Below are 14,835 nucleotides of genomic sequence, written 5' to 3'. Positions count from 1 at the left end.
CCCTCTCTCTCTCTCTCTCTATATATATATATATATATTGAGAGGAGGAGAGAGATAGACGCTAGGGGTGCAAGTGTAGGCCATGCTCTTGGACAAAAACTACCACCTCTCTTTTTTATCATTGAGTTGAAGCTTTTGAGAATAAGACAAGGACAGTAAAAAAGAACGTTACATGTTTCGAATATAACTAAAGAAAAGTCATTTAGACAATTTCACGAACAAGAAATAAAAAGAGAGAGAGAGAGAGAGAGAGAGAGGAAAAGAACGCTCCTTGGTTGTGCGGCCCCTACGCCTAGACGCAAAGGGCAGTGAAATGATGCACCCACTATAAAACCCATAAAAACCACCATGGTTGATGCCCATGTGTGCCCCCCCTCATTGACACCCCACTAGCACGAGGATAGTACCAGGGGTGTCAATCAGTCGGGCCGGTTCGGTTTCGATCGGGCTTAATCGGGCTTGAAGACTTTCAAAGGCTACACCGTGTCCGCCCATTTAACTAATCGGGCTTAGTTATTGAGGGCATGGTACACTTTATATTCGGTCGGTCGGTCTCGGGCTATAATCGGGCTACCTTAATCGGGCTTTAGTCGGGCCTTGACCGGGCTACGGACATGTTTAATGTTAAGCGGGCTTTAACCGTTTTTTAAACGGGCCCTCTTTAAAATGTGCTATTATATTCCGGCCCACTCATGCAAGCCCAAAAAAATGACAATAAATCAATAAATGATACCAAATATAACCATTATTTAAAATGTGAACATGTCTTTACATTTTAGTTATTTTTTTCTTTAATTTGGGGGGTAAAATAGGTATTTTACAATCATTAAAGGGTCGGGCCAAGTCAGTGCACAATAGGCCGGTCTCGGTTGGGCATTATTCGGTCGGTCTCGATCGGGCGCCCGACGGTCCAAGTAGCAAAACTGAGACCGACCATTTATAAATGGGCCGGACTCAAGCCCGACACGTTTAATAAAAGGTCCGGGCCAGGCCGGTCTATAAACGGTCGGTCTCGATCGATTTAGCCGGGTCGGGCCACGAATTGACATCCCTAAAGGTAAGAAAGTAAAAAAAATGTATAAGTACAAATGTGTCAGTTGTACAACTGTAAGTAACTGACAATTGCGTTGGGAACCTAACACTTTTTATGTGGAGAACGTAATGTATTAACGTCTACTTTGTACAGAAGAGAGGTGAAGGTCACCGGAGAAGAAGCAAGAGAACCCTCTGGTAATGAGAGGTGAAGGTCACCGGAAATTATATCTGTTCATTGCTAATCGAAAACCCAGTAGATTGGCTGTTTAATTTGTTTCCGATACTGAATTTTATAGGGAGTCGGATCTTCTGATTCCAGGTTGTTAGGTATTGTGTTGATGATAAATTGGTTCTTAATCCTTTTTATTTGTGATCATCTATGTTAAATTTCCTCATAACAGCCCCAACAAAATCATTTTAAATTGTAATTCTAAGTCCCCACCCACACCTGGTTAGGACCACATTTTTAACTGATTTCCACCTCCCTTTCCTCTCTTTCACATTTGTGATACAGATCGCCATCTTGTTCTTGTCTTTCATTATGGAATAATTTAAGGACGTGCACTAGGTAGGACATAACACAATAGCATATGATTTGGTTATAGGTTTTTGTTGGGTTTGTTGCCTTTAATCAGATCCAGGTTAAGTGTATAGGTTTGTCACCAATTTCGTTAGCAAAAATGAAAGCAATGGGACAAAGAAACCCTAGATTTTTATTTATTTATTATTTTATTTATTTATTATTTTATTTTATTTTATGTTATTTTATTTTATTTTATTTTTTATTTTTTTACAATTTCTGGATTCCCATTTTCCATATAAGCACAAGCACAGAGAATGGTGTTTGCTTGGGATACCATATGACACTGATGGTGAATAGAACAGAATTTGTGATTCGTTGTGACCCAAGCAATCAGTATCACGGGCAATTGTTTTACTTATCTTGGATGAAGGCTTGACAAGAATAGGGAAATTTGATGGCATAATTAAATAAGTTTATTATTGTGGTTTTGTTATTTGGAAGCAATTTGAGTAGTGAAATTGGAGATCTCTAACAAAGATGGATTGAATCTGTTATTGGTTGGGGCAATTGTTTTACTTATCTTGGAAATTAGTGGTTTGAAAAAATAGTGAAATTTGATGGCTTGTCTTTGGTGTTGTGCTCTAAGTAGGATTGAATCAGAATCCCTAAATTGACATTGATTATTGAAAATGTTAATTTCTAATTCCTTGGCACTGTCTACAACATTATCATTTCTGTAACCCTAGCTTGTTTGTTTCTTATACTAACCCGGCCCCCTCCAACCCCATTCATGTTTTGCGATTCAAACACCTATGTTGAGATCATTATATTTTTTCATTGATTTTCCACCATATGTTTACTTCTTCTGTTGTTTTATATTGTTATTGGGATCCCATTGTTTTTAATTTTATGGGGGCATAGACTATTACCATGAGAAACCCACGCTTTCCCATCAGTTGGTAATGTCGTCCGAAAGAAGTTACAAATCTGGAAGTATTGAGACAACACCATTTGTTGCCTCTTATGCTTACTGCTTCAATTGAGCCATTTAATACAAGTGCTCATAATCTTTACTGTTTAATATATCTCTTCTGATTTGGAAACAATTTTTCTTTGTGTAATATATCTTTCCTGTTTAGATTATACGAGTTGTGTTTGTTGGAGGTTGAATTTATGCTGAAATTGTCATACTTTTTTATCATCTCATTTATACTTTCATATAGGTTGTGTTATTTGTACTGAAGTAAAGACAACTAAATTTTCATTTTGTATTGTTAGGGTGGAGGAAGACGATGACAAAGAAGTTTTATGTTGTTTATGAGGGGTATAATCAAGGATTATACGAGAGTTGGGTGGAATGCAGCAAGCAAGTGACTGGGTATCAAGGAGTTGTATTTAAGTCATACAACTCTCTAGCTGAAGCAGAACACGAGTGGCAAGTCTTTCAAGCAAGAAGATATAGTTGGAATGAAGGGGGATCATTACATGGGAATTCCTTGGTTGAACGTACTGAATTAGGATTGGGAACTGGCTGTAGATGTTCGGATGATGAGGGTCCTTCATATGGAAAGGAAACCTCGAAATGTGTTGTGTGTGGAGGGATCTCTTCGCTTCTTTTCTTGTTTTTCATATTTATTGGGATTGTAATTGGTTATTGTATTCCTTACTAAATCTTCTATGCAACGCTTGAGGAATGACTATTTAAGCTTATGAATGTGTGTCCTTTTCGAATGAGAATTGCATGGATGAAATGCATACAAATTTTAATGAATGAGTCAACTGTCATAGAGCGCAAACAAAGGGGTCAATTTGTTTTATATTTTATGGGTTCTTATGAAGGTGAATGGAACTCAAAAAAGCATCCATTTCTTCAACCTAGTATACAAAGAAATTGGATAATTTGTTGGATGCAGGCATTGATCTGGCGATGTTTAATGAAATAATCAATTTAATGAAACGACTAGTGAGGGAAGATTACATTAGGTGTGGTAAAACTCTCCTTCCTAGTATTATGTATGGGTTATTCCATGACTGTACACCCATACTCCCAGATCGATATGATTATGATGAATTTAATGGTATTATTAGCCTTTTTTTTTAGCATTATCTACATTGTAAGTTGTCTGGTACAATGTTTAAACTATCGTATTTGCCTCATCCGAAGGGTCTCATTGAAAACTGATCTGGAATTCTGGATTGCTTGCTCTTTTTGTATTAGTGGTAAAACTGGGGGAAAATTTAATAATAATTTGAACTTCTTAGGGCAAAAGTGACAGTAACGGATGGATCCTTATTGATATCGATCTATATCGATGAGGATAACAGCTGACACCAATACAGCTGAATGATACCTATAAACCATTGAGATATAGGAAATGTATGCCGATCAGAAGTTGAGTATTTGGATAATGATACCAGAGTTAGTGATATGGAAGCAATTGAGTCATTCAAATCATCGCCCATTTAAAACATAACCCATGTCTGTCAGTCGTGCTACTATGGTGTACCCCTAATGTCATTGCAGGTTGTTTATTGAAGAACCTTAAGATAATCGAATAACATAAGCTTAATTACTGCTTTTTAGTAGTTGAAAACTTTGTTTCAACTATCATATTGGTATCGTTGTTGATACTGATACGGTAAACTATTGATTCATGGTTGTCCTTGTGGGCAATCAGGGGTGATGACATGGCATGTTCGGTTGACATGGTTGAAAATGATGGAGTGGTAGGGTTCGGTGTGACCGATTAGATAATAGAGGCATATGGTGTGCACGGAGTGGATTGATATATCCATAGCAAGTGGTGAGGGTTTAGGGTAAAAAATGATAAATTTGGCCTAATTACACCCAGTGGTATGTTTGGCGATGAAAATGTATTTTTTTTTAAGACGGTTTATTCATGTAAACGTTAGATTGTAATTTATCTAGACCAATGCTTCAGATTTCGTCGCATTCCGAGACCGTATTAAGAAGGTACGACATCTGCGGCTAAATAGCTGAGTATTTATGATAGTTGAGGGCAATTTTGGCATTGCAGACGAATTTTGTCGGAATAAACTTTCTCCATGCAAAAATATGACAAAAATCCAATATTTTCAATGCTTCTGAATTCATCGCGTTTCGATTTCGTATGAGGATGTCACCGCATTGGAAAGGTTCTCAGGCATTTTGGTGTTTTTTACATGGCTGAGTTGGATGATCGGGTCTTCTAGCATGGTGTTAGAGATTCGATGCACGGTTCCAATTATATTCATTTCGTTTCAATCAGAAACCGAATGAAATAGTCATATGAGTTTCGGTAAAACCTGTTCAAAATTTCTAACCAAAAAATCACAATTTGCTCTCGATGTGGCCGAGGAATTTTCGAAATTTAGTTTTGAAAATGATGAGTTCTTCTATAATTTTAAGATTTTGAAGGTCTGAGTTTGTAAGGGTGGTTTAACACGGGAAATAGGAAGGCAGTGGGTTACATGTGTATAAAAGATTAAAAGGTATCGTACCAACACAGCTGGGATTGAGCCAAAACATTCAGATCTAAATCTGAATGTTTGTGGGAGAGTGCTTAATGCCAGCGCTGGAGATGGTTGTTCGAGGTTTCTCATTGCTGGATTATATTGGATGTAGTATAGTGGCGGTGGCAGGCAATCAGGCATAGGCAGCCTGTGTCGCATGTGTATGGGTGCACTGTGTTTGATTATCTTCACTTAGTTCTGATGAGATCTGAGTCTGTTGAAGGCAATCGGACGGCTATATGCCATTTCATATTTATGAGATAAACCCAACTTCACAAAGCACCCTGGCCTGACTCGCCCAATTGATGTGCTACAACGCGCTTGTACCTGAAGCATCCGCCGACGGCTTGTGTGATGTCGACGTCAACCAGATTCAAATAGTGTGTGGTCTAGATGTATCGTCCGATGTTGTAATCGGACAGTTTAAATAAAAATATGATTTGACCCTTAATTAACCACCTGGATCGTGCCGTATTTTTCCGCGCGGCAAGTGTACACCACGGTCATACACCATAGATTCCATTTGAATTTATCTCATTGCTCTAACTTAAAATGATCATATCTCCTAACCGTAAGGCCAAATTTTTCCATTCAAGTTGCAATAACTTCATTTTTAGTAGCTCTACACATTGGCAGCTAGAAAAAAGGGGTTTGAAAGGTTTACATTATAGCTTCTTCATTTACATATGATCATGGTCTATTTATGTACGCATAGGTGAATGGGTATCGAAGTGATGTATGTCAATCATACAATTTTTTAGTTGACACGTATCGCGTTGGTTCATGACCAGTAGTGCAGAGGCAACATTTGCACAAAAAGGAAGTTGTTCAGAAGGTAATTGCTTCCGTGAATTTACTGAATGTTTGGGAATGAGAGGTTATTCTTTTGGAAGAGATTCCTTCAGCTGTACGACAACCCTCTAAATGTGTTGTCTGTGGAGGGATCTCCATGCATAGACACTTGTTTTGCGTATTTCTTGGAATCAAAATTGGGGTAGTGTATTCCCCACTGAGTGTTGTATGTAATGGTTGACGATTAAAGTTAAGGAATGGGGGGTTATATTAAATGTGATTTGAGTGATCATTTTTATTCTTGCCCTCTTTGAGAAATTTCTACTTTATTACTAGTTGGATACTTTGTTTCAACTATTAGATCAGCAGTATCGGACCCGTAGAATATAAAGAATGATAGATCGTTTTCCCTAATCGAGTCTGGGATAAAATTTAATCAAAATTATCCTATCTTAGAGAAAGTTAGGAAAAAAATGCCCAACTATGAAAGTGATCCTTGTCGAACTCTCGATAATATTTGAGATCGTTACGGTAGAATGGTACCGATCACTAGATCCCTTAAATACATATCCCATGTCTCTTGGTCGAGTAACTATTATATATGTTCATATTAAATATCTATGCCAGATTCGCAGTGGAGACTAATGATTTGCATAAGGTTATATCTATCATTTGACTATGATGAAACTTTTGTATGTAGTTATCAATGAATATTTGTTCTTATCATAGGGATAAACATGCCGGATGCATAAACGGTTTTTATGGTGGGTCAATGATTGAATATGTAGAAGCATTATTTAAGTACAAATCAGGTATTAGCTCCCATCAATAGACTGTACATAGAGGTTTAGGTTTTGACGTCTCCAAACGTGTAGGGGCAATCTTAGACATTTTATTTTCTTCATATTTTTTTTTTTAATTTAATATTTTTCAAAAGTTTTTAAATAAGTACAGTATAGGATCCTGAGAGAGGTGAGATGAAAAGATAATAATTAATTCTCTATATCCGAATCGTTCTTAAATCGGTTGCTTTTTCTTACAGAGAGAGTATGCCTCAACATTATCCGTGTTGGGTTGTGTGATTTTTTTCTAAAATGTTATGTTGTTATGTGCTTTCTTGTGTTAATACGAAATGATAAAAGTTGAATTATAACATTTTCGCTTGATAGTTAGAAACACATAAGTTCCAACTCCTCGCCAATAGCAAGCTCCATGCTCGACCTGTCATCTACATCACCGGATGTGGATACTAACGTACGGAAGTTGGGAGCTGTTGCTGCCAAAAAACCCCGCTAGTCGAACCTACACAAACACAGACGACGGAGGCCCGGAGCTTTGTCCAGGGTTAGTCCTCCGATGCTCAAGTCAGGGTCGGTCGCACAGTTCAATAAGGGAGTAATGGTGAGGGTATCAGAACTTACCTTCTTCCTTCTTCTCGGCCCCCCTTATATAGCTCATAGGGTTTAGGGTTTTCCCTTTCCTTCCCAGCATCCTTCTCGGGTCCACCTTCTTCCCTCTTAGAGTCTCACTCGAATACGTCCATCCTTCTGGGGGGGAATATTCCCTTCATGCAGACAACATGATCCCGCGTGATTTTGTGAGTGTGCCTCAGTGGTTGAGCATGCTTGAGCGTGAGTGATTTCTTGGAACCTTCGTCTGGCGGAGGACACGTGTCTCAGAGGCGACACGTGTCATTGCCCCCACCGAGAGGTCAATTTGGCTATATCAGGAGCCCCCTTACTCCCACTAGGAGCTTCTTCCTGTGGGAGTAACCAACATCTTCTTCTTTTTTGGTTGACTTGTTCCTTCGGCCTTGGCATTACTAGTGACCGAGGCTTGGGGTCGACCGAGAGAGAGAGACCTTCGGTCGATTTGGATCGGCATTACCGAGGTGGGGTTCGTCCCCCAATGGTCAGTGAAGGAGGACGACACGCTGGCCGTCGGACGGGTCACTAGAGAGTTGGTGATGAAGGGGAGTCTTCCCCGAGATGCCACCGAGGCCCAGAAGCAAGGGACGGCGGCAATGATCACGTCCGCATGCATCTTCATGGCGGGGGTAAGCTTCGGTTCCCCTACCTTCTTTTACTTATATTATTTTTTTTTTGCATTCTGACCTTCGGTGTTTCGTGCAGGCTCAGAATCAGATGGGTCAGCTGGCGGCTCCCGAGGCTATGTGCCGAGACCTTGAGGTCGCCGAGAGGGAGAGGGTCTCCCTGGACAACGAGCGCACCCTCCTCCTCGAGAAGGTGGAGCACTTGGAGAAAGAGCTAGTCTTCGAGCGCCGAGAGTGCGATCGGAAGCTCTCGGAGCTGAAGTCGAAGGTGAAGGCCCGAATTCAGGAAGCCGAGGCCCGAGGGGCCGAGAAGTATCGGTCCTCCGAGGACTTCAGGGAGGAGATCAAGCGTTCCATCGCCCCGGGGTACACAATGGGCGCTACCGAGGTCCGAGATTGGGTCCTCGAGTGCTACTCCGGGGTCTCCTTCGAGGACAGTGGCCTCATCTTCGAGGACGACGACGTGGAGGCAGCTCCATCGGCCACCGAGGTTGTTGATACCGATGGCGGAGGCTGCAGCGAGGAAGGTGAGGTCCAGTTGCATCGAGAAGTCCCCCTAGCTCCCGGCCATGGAGGTTCGGATCAGGAGACTCTCCCAGCCGAAGACGAGGCCGCGAAACCGACGGACGCCCCTTGAGGTCACCTCGGGCCTCAGCAGACCGCCGCCCCCCTTCTGTTATGTAATCAGCCTTCGGGCTTCTTGTAGTTCGGACTTTAGGCCTTAAGTAATTAGCCTTCGGGCTTTCAATGTAACTACAGCCTTCGGGCCTGTTTTGTAATCCTTGCCTTCGGGCTTTATGAATGCATAATTCCATTTTCATCTCTTCTGTCCCTCTTAGTAATTGTCTTTAATTCGTACATAGGTGCAAAGAGCCGAAACCCTAGTTGACCTTCTTAGGCGTATGGCCCCGAGACTTGGCAGAAGGCCGACCTTTCGAAAGTCAGACGAAGGCCGACCCTGCAATCACAAGCAATTTTTTTCAAGTGTTTTCCCTCTCGGCTCCAGCCGAAGGGTTTGTCAGACGCATGGATCTGGGACTTGGCCGAAGGCCGACCCTTCGATAGTCAGACGGAGGCCAACCCTGCAATCACCAAGCAATTTTTACCAAGTGTGCACCCTCGGCTCCAGCCGAAGGGTTTGTTAGATGCATGGATCTAGGTCTTGGCCAAAGGCCGACCCTTCGATAGTCAGACGGAGGCCGACCCTGCAATCACCAAGCAATTTTTACCAAGTGTGCACCCTCGGCTCCAGCCGAAGGGTCTGTTCCTTTGGTAAGTTCCTTCGACCCCGAGTCAGGTCTCAGGTCGATGGTGACCTTCGGTCAGGTCCGTTCGGCTTTGGCCGAAATCCCAACCGAAGGGGGGACTCGGCCAGGTCAGCCCAGCCTTGTTTGTGCCTCGACCGAGGTGTGGACCTTCAGTCATTCGTTCAGCAGGGTTAAAGGTTATCAGCCTGGAGAATGTCTCAATTGCCGTAAACCAACTCTCGTATTATCCATGAATGAAATCTTCTGGATTTTAAGATGAATTACAACTTAAAGGTGCACAAGGGCGATAATTGCAAAGAACTACAAACAGAAAAAACAACAAATGACAAGAGTGCGTGCCCGCCACTTCACTACTGGTGGAATTTTCTTAAATTCTGAGAGTTCCACGATCGGGGTACCCTTCCTCCCCTTGTAGTCTCTAGGTGATAAGACCCTAGTCGTATTACCCTCGAGACTCTATAGGGACCTTCCCAGTTTGGATCTAGCTTCCCTTGATGTCTTGGGTCCGACACTTCCGCCCTTCTCAGGACAAGGTCACCCTGCCTAAACTCGTTCTTCCGAACTTTGGTGTTGTAGTACCTCGTGACCCTCTGCTGGTAGGCGGCGATCCTTTCTTGCGACGCCTCTCTAGTTTCTGCCAAGAGGTCTAGATTCACCCGGAGCCCTCCGTCGTTTTCGTCTTCGTTGTAGTACCGAATCCGATGGGTAATGGCCCCTATCTCTACTGGGAGTACAGCTTCAGTGCCGTATGTTAACATGAAGGGTGTTTCTCCAGTAGCTAACCTCTCAGTAGTGCGGTAAGCCCAAAGAATGTGGTGCAACTCGTCTGCCCATAGTCCTTTGGCATCATCTAGCCTCTTTTTTATCCCTTGGAGTAGCGTACGGTTGGTTACTTCTGTTTGCCCGTTGGTCGGTGGATACCCGACGGAGGTTTTCCTGTGGTTGATGCCGAGGGCCTCACAGAACACGTTGAAGGTTGGATTGGCGAACTGAGTTCCATTGTCCGTTACCACAACCTGGGGGATTCCAAATCTGTATACTACCGCCCTTTGGAAGAAGTCCCTTATGTTCTTTTCGGTTATCGTCGCTAGGGCTTCGACTTCCGCCCACTTCGTGAAGTAGTCGACTTCCATCACGGCAAACTTCCTTTGTCTCGTGGCCAGGGGGAACGGGCCTAGGATGTCCATCCCCCACATGGCGAATGGTACTGGGCTAGATAAGGACGAGAGCTCGGTAGAATGTGGCCTGGGCACGGGGGCGAACATCTGGCACTTGAAACATTTCCTGACCAGTGATTCTACGTCCTTTCTCATTGTCGGCCAGTACAGGCCTTGCCTTAGTACTTTATGCGCCAGGGCCCGGGCTCCAAGGTGTTGGCCACATATCCCTTCATGCACTTCCCGGAGCACGTACTCGCCGTCGGAAGAATCCAGGCACTTGAGGTATGGCGAGGTGAACCCTATCTTGTATAGCGTGTCGTCCTTCAGGAAGAAGCGCGCTGACCTCATTCTTACTTTTCTTGCTTCGTCCCTATTCTCTGGGAGCTTTCCCTCCTTGAGGTATTCTGTTATGGCGTCCATCCAGCTTTGGCCGTTTTCACCTATGGGTAATACCTCACGGGGTTTTTCGATGCTTGGCTGTGGTAGTACTTCGAAATACACCGCTCGTCCAAGTTCTGCGAAGTCGGAAGTGGCCAGCTGTGATAGTGCGTCTACGCTAGCATTCTCTTCTCGTGACACCTGCTTTACCTCAAATTCCTTGAAAGCCGCTGACCTGTCTCGCACCGTGTTCAAGTATTCGGCCATCCTCTGCTCTTTGGCCTCGTATTCACCATTCACTTGCCGCACACGAGTTGGGAGTCGCTATGCACTACCAGTTCCTTCACCATCAAAGCCCGAGCCAGATTAATTTTGGCTATTATTGCTTCGTATTCCGCTTCGTTGTTGGAGGCGTCGAAGTCGAACCATAGGGTGTATTCTACTTTGAAACCCTCAGGGCTTACTAACACGATTCCTGCGCCGCTTCCATCGCTGTTGGAAGCCCCATCCACGTACAGTGTCCAAGCCTCATCTCCTCGTTCCTCGGCAGATTCCTGTGGGTCATCGGGGATCGTCGTCTCCGCTATGAAGTCTGCGAGGGCCTGTGCTTTAATTGTGGTTCTCGGCTTGTACTGGATGTCGAACTCTCCCAACTCTATGGCCCAATTTACCAGGCGACCAGACATATCTGGTCGCTGCAGTATCTTCTTCAGGGGCTGGTCAGTGAGTACGCATACCGTATGTGACTGAAAATATGGCCTCAGCTTTCTTGCCGTCGTCACGAGGGCGTACGTCACTTTCTCTGCCTTTCGGTATCTTGTCTCGGCATCTAGAAGGGTTCGGCTGACGTAGTATATTGGCTGTTGTTGCCTTCCTTCCTCTTTCGTCAGTACGACGCTTACAACAACTGCCGATACAGCAAGGTACAGCTGCAAGGCATCCCCGGTGTTCAGCTTTGTCAGCAGCGGGGGTGCAGCCAAGTATTCCTTCAATTGTTCGAAAGACTTTTCGCACTCCTCCGTCCACTCAAACTTTTTGGTCCCTTTCAGTGCTTTGAAGAAGGGGAGGCATCTATCTGCAGACTGAGACATGAATCTTCCGAGGGCGGCGACCCGACCCGTCAGCTCCTGGACTTGCTTCACGTTCTGGGGTGACCTCATGTCCCGAATGGCTTGTATTTTGACTGGGTTGGCTTCAATTCCTCTCTCCGAGACGATGAAGCCGAGGAACTTTCCCGAGGCTACTCCAAAGGCACATTTTGTCGGGTTCAGCTTCATGCCGTACCGTCGCAGCACCTGGAACGCCTCTTCCAAGTCTTGGATGTGTCTTTCCGCCTTCAGGCTTTTCACGAGCATATCGTCCACATATACTTCCATGGTTTTGCCGATCATCCCTTTAAAAATTTTATTCACCAACCTTTGATAGGTGGCCCCTGCGTTCTTTAGTCCGAAAGGCATGACCTCATAGCAGTACAGCCCACCCTCGGTTATGAAAGATGTTTTCGGGACATCGGCCTCAGACATTTTGATTTGGTTGTACCCCGAGTATGCATCCATGAAACTCAGCGCCACGTATCTCGCCGTGGCATCGATGAGGAGGTCTATCTTCGATAGGGGGTATGCGTCCTTCGGGCAGGCCTTATTCAGGTTGGTGAAGTCGATGCAGATCCTCCACTTCCCGTTTGCCTTCGGGACCATTACCACGTTAGATATCCACTCCGGGTATTGGATCTTGCGGATGAACTGGGCCTTCAGTAACTTTTCCACTTCCTCATCTATCTTCTTCTGTATTTCGGGGGCAAACGTCCTCTTCTTCTGCTGCACCGGCTTCTTCATTGGGCTAACATTCAGATGATGTTCTATCACCTCTCGATCTATCCCGAGCATGTCCGATGCCAACCAGGCGAATACGTCAGAGTTGTTCCGTAGGAATGAGACGAGTCTTTCTCGCTGCAACCTTGGCATGGTAGCCCCAATCTGGAATTGCCGGGTGTCATCCCCTTCTTCAGCTTCAACTTACACCAAATCTTCGACCGGCTCCCCCCGTTGATAACTGGCATCATCACGTAGATCCTCTATCGGGAGCGCCTCGCCCGCCTTTTCTTTTCCCCATAGAGTAGTGGCGTAACATCTCCAGGATGTCTCCTGATCGCCCCGACACTCCCCGACACCATTCTTGGTAGGGAACTTCATTTTGAGATGGGGAGTGGAGACGACGGCCTTTAACAAGTTCAACCCGACCCTTCCTAGTATGACATTATACGCCGATGTAATGCTCACCACCAGGAAGTTGATCATGACCCTCGCCTGGCGATCTCCGGTGCCAGCTCTAACCGGCAACTCAATTGACCCTTCCACCTTCACCGGGACACCGGAAAATCCCTGCAACGGGTGTTCGACCTTCTTTAATTTTCCCTCGTCGAGGCCTATCTTCCGGAAAGCTTCGAGGAACAGGATATCAGCTGAACTGCCGTTATCCACTAAGATCCTCTTCACTTTGCAATCCGCTATGGTCATGGTGATAACCAAGGCATCATCATGCGGGGTTTGTACCCCTTCCAGATCATCATCTGAGAAGGAGATAACCGTCCCCGTCTTCGCCTTCTTGTTCGGCCATTCTGCCATATGTACGCTCCTCGCATAGGCCTTCGCCTTCCTGGCAGAGACCGAACTCTCTCCAGCGGCTGGGCCTCCACAGATGGTCGCTATAACTCTAGTCGGGGTCTTATTCTCCTCTCGAGGGCGACGGTCAGCTTCCTCGGGTGTCTGGTTCCTTCGCTATTCTTGATTGCCTCTGCAGGCGAGCCCCCTTCTCTCATAACAACCTCTGCCATCTCTCCAACGGTTATCCCTCCGGCCGTTACCATCTGGGGCCACCTCCTTCTCCCGGTCTACAAATCTGCCCAGGTATCCCCTTCTGATCATTCCTTCTATCTCTCCCTTGAGATGCCAACAGTCCTTGGTATCATGGCCATGGTCTCTGTGGAAGTGGCAATATCTGTCCACATTGCGTCTCTCGGGTTGTCGCCCCATCTTTCCTGGCCACTTCATGGCTCTGGCATCTGGGGAATCTTTTATTTGCATTAACACCTCTGTTCGCCTTCGGTTCAGGGGTGCGTACTTCTCAAACTTCCTTGGTGGACTGGGGGCCCGACTGCGCTCTGACTTTCGTCTTTTTCCTTCTTCGACGGGTTTATCATAAACCCTTGAGGGCCTCTTCCTCGCCGCCTTCCTTTCGGCTTCTTCATCGGCCTGGAGGGTTTCTTCCATCTGGATGTACTTATCGCATCGTGCCCTCAGCTCGGTCAGGTCCCTAGGTGTATGCTTCGTCAGGGACCTCTTTAAATCCTTGTCCTTGACGCCTCCTAACAGGGCCGTGAACTCCTCCTTTGGGTCTAGGCCTCTGATTGTGATCTTTTCTTGTTGGAATCGCTTCATGTAGTTCCGCAGCGATTCCCATTCTTACTGTTTGACGTTAGTTAGGTTCAACGTAGTCTTCTGGAGGGGCTGGCTACTAGAGAATCCCTTCATGAAGAAGTAACTCAGGTCGCTAAAGCTGTGGATCGACTTCGTCGGCAGTCGATTGTACCACAGCCTCGTCGCTCCCCTGAACGTCAATGGAAGGGCACGACACATGATATTTTTTGAGACCCGATGGAATTGCATGGCGACCTTAAAGCCTTCCAGGTGATCGACGGGGTCCCCTGACCCGTCATAAGTGTCATACTTGGGCAGACGAAAGCCGACCGGGAGCGGGTCCCTCATGACCTCGTCAGCTAAGGCCGTGTCATTGGTGAGGTCGGCCTCGCGGTTTCCCGTCTGGTTTTCTGCCACCTTTCTGATCTCGTCTTTCAGGTCTAGGATCATCCTCTTTAATCCCGAGTCCTCAGACCTCTGTCTGTCTCCTTGGTGCGGATCCCCATGTGGGTCTCTGGCGGCGCGTCGCATCCTACTTCGGGGCGCGGGACTCTCCCTTGCTCGGCTTCGAGGGTCACGATCGGCCCTTTTCGATCCCGTACTGCTTCGATCTTCATCTCGAGCTCTCTCAAACTGGACGTGGGGACCTGGGGGTGCTCCGCTGGTCCTGTGGGAGACAGCTTTGGAGACCTCCCTC

Source organism: Macadamia integrifolia, chromosome 8 (assembly GCF_013358625.1).
Source record: "Macadamia integrifolia cultivar HAES 741 chromosome 8, SCU_Mint_v3, whole genome shotgun sequence".
NCBI classification, from domain to species: Eukaryota; Viridiplantae; Streptophyta; class Magnoliopsida; order Proteales; family Proteaceae; genus Macadamia; species Macadamia integrifolia.
This window is presented reverse-complemented; position numbering follows the sequence as displayed.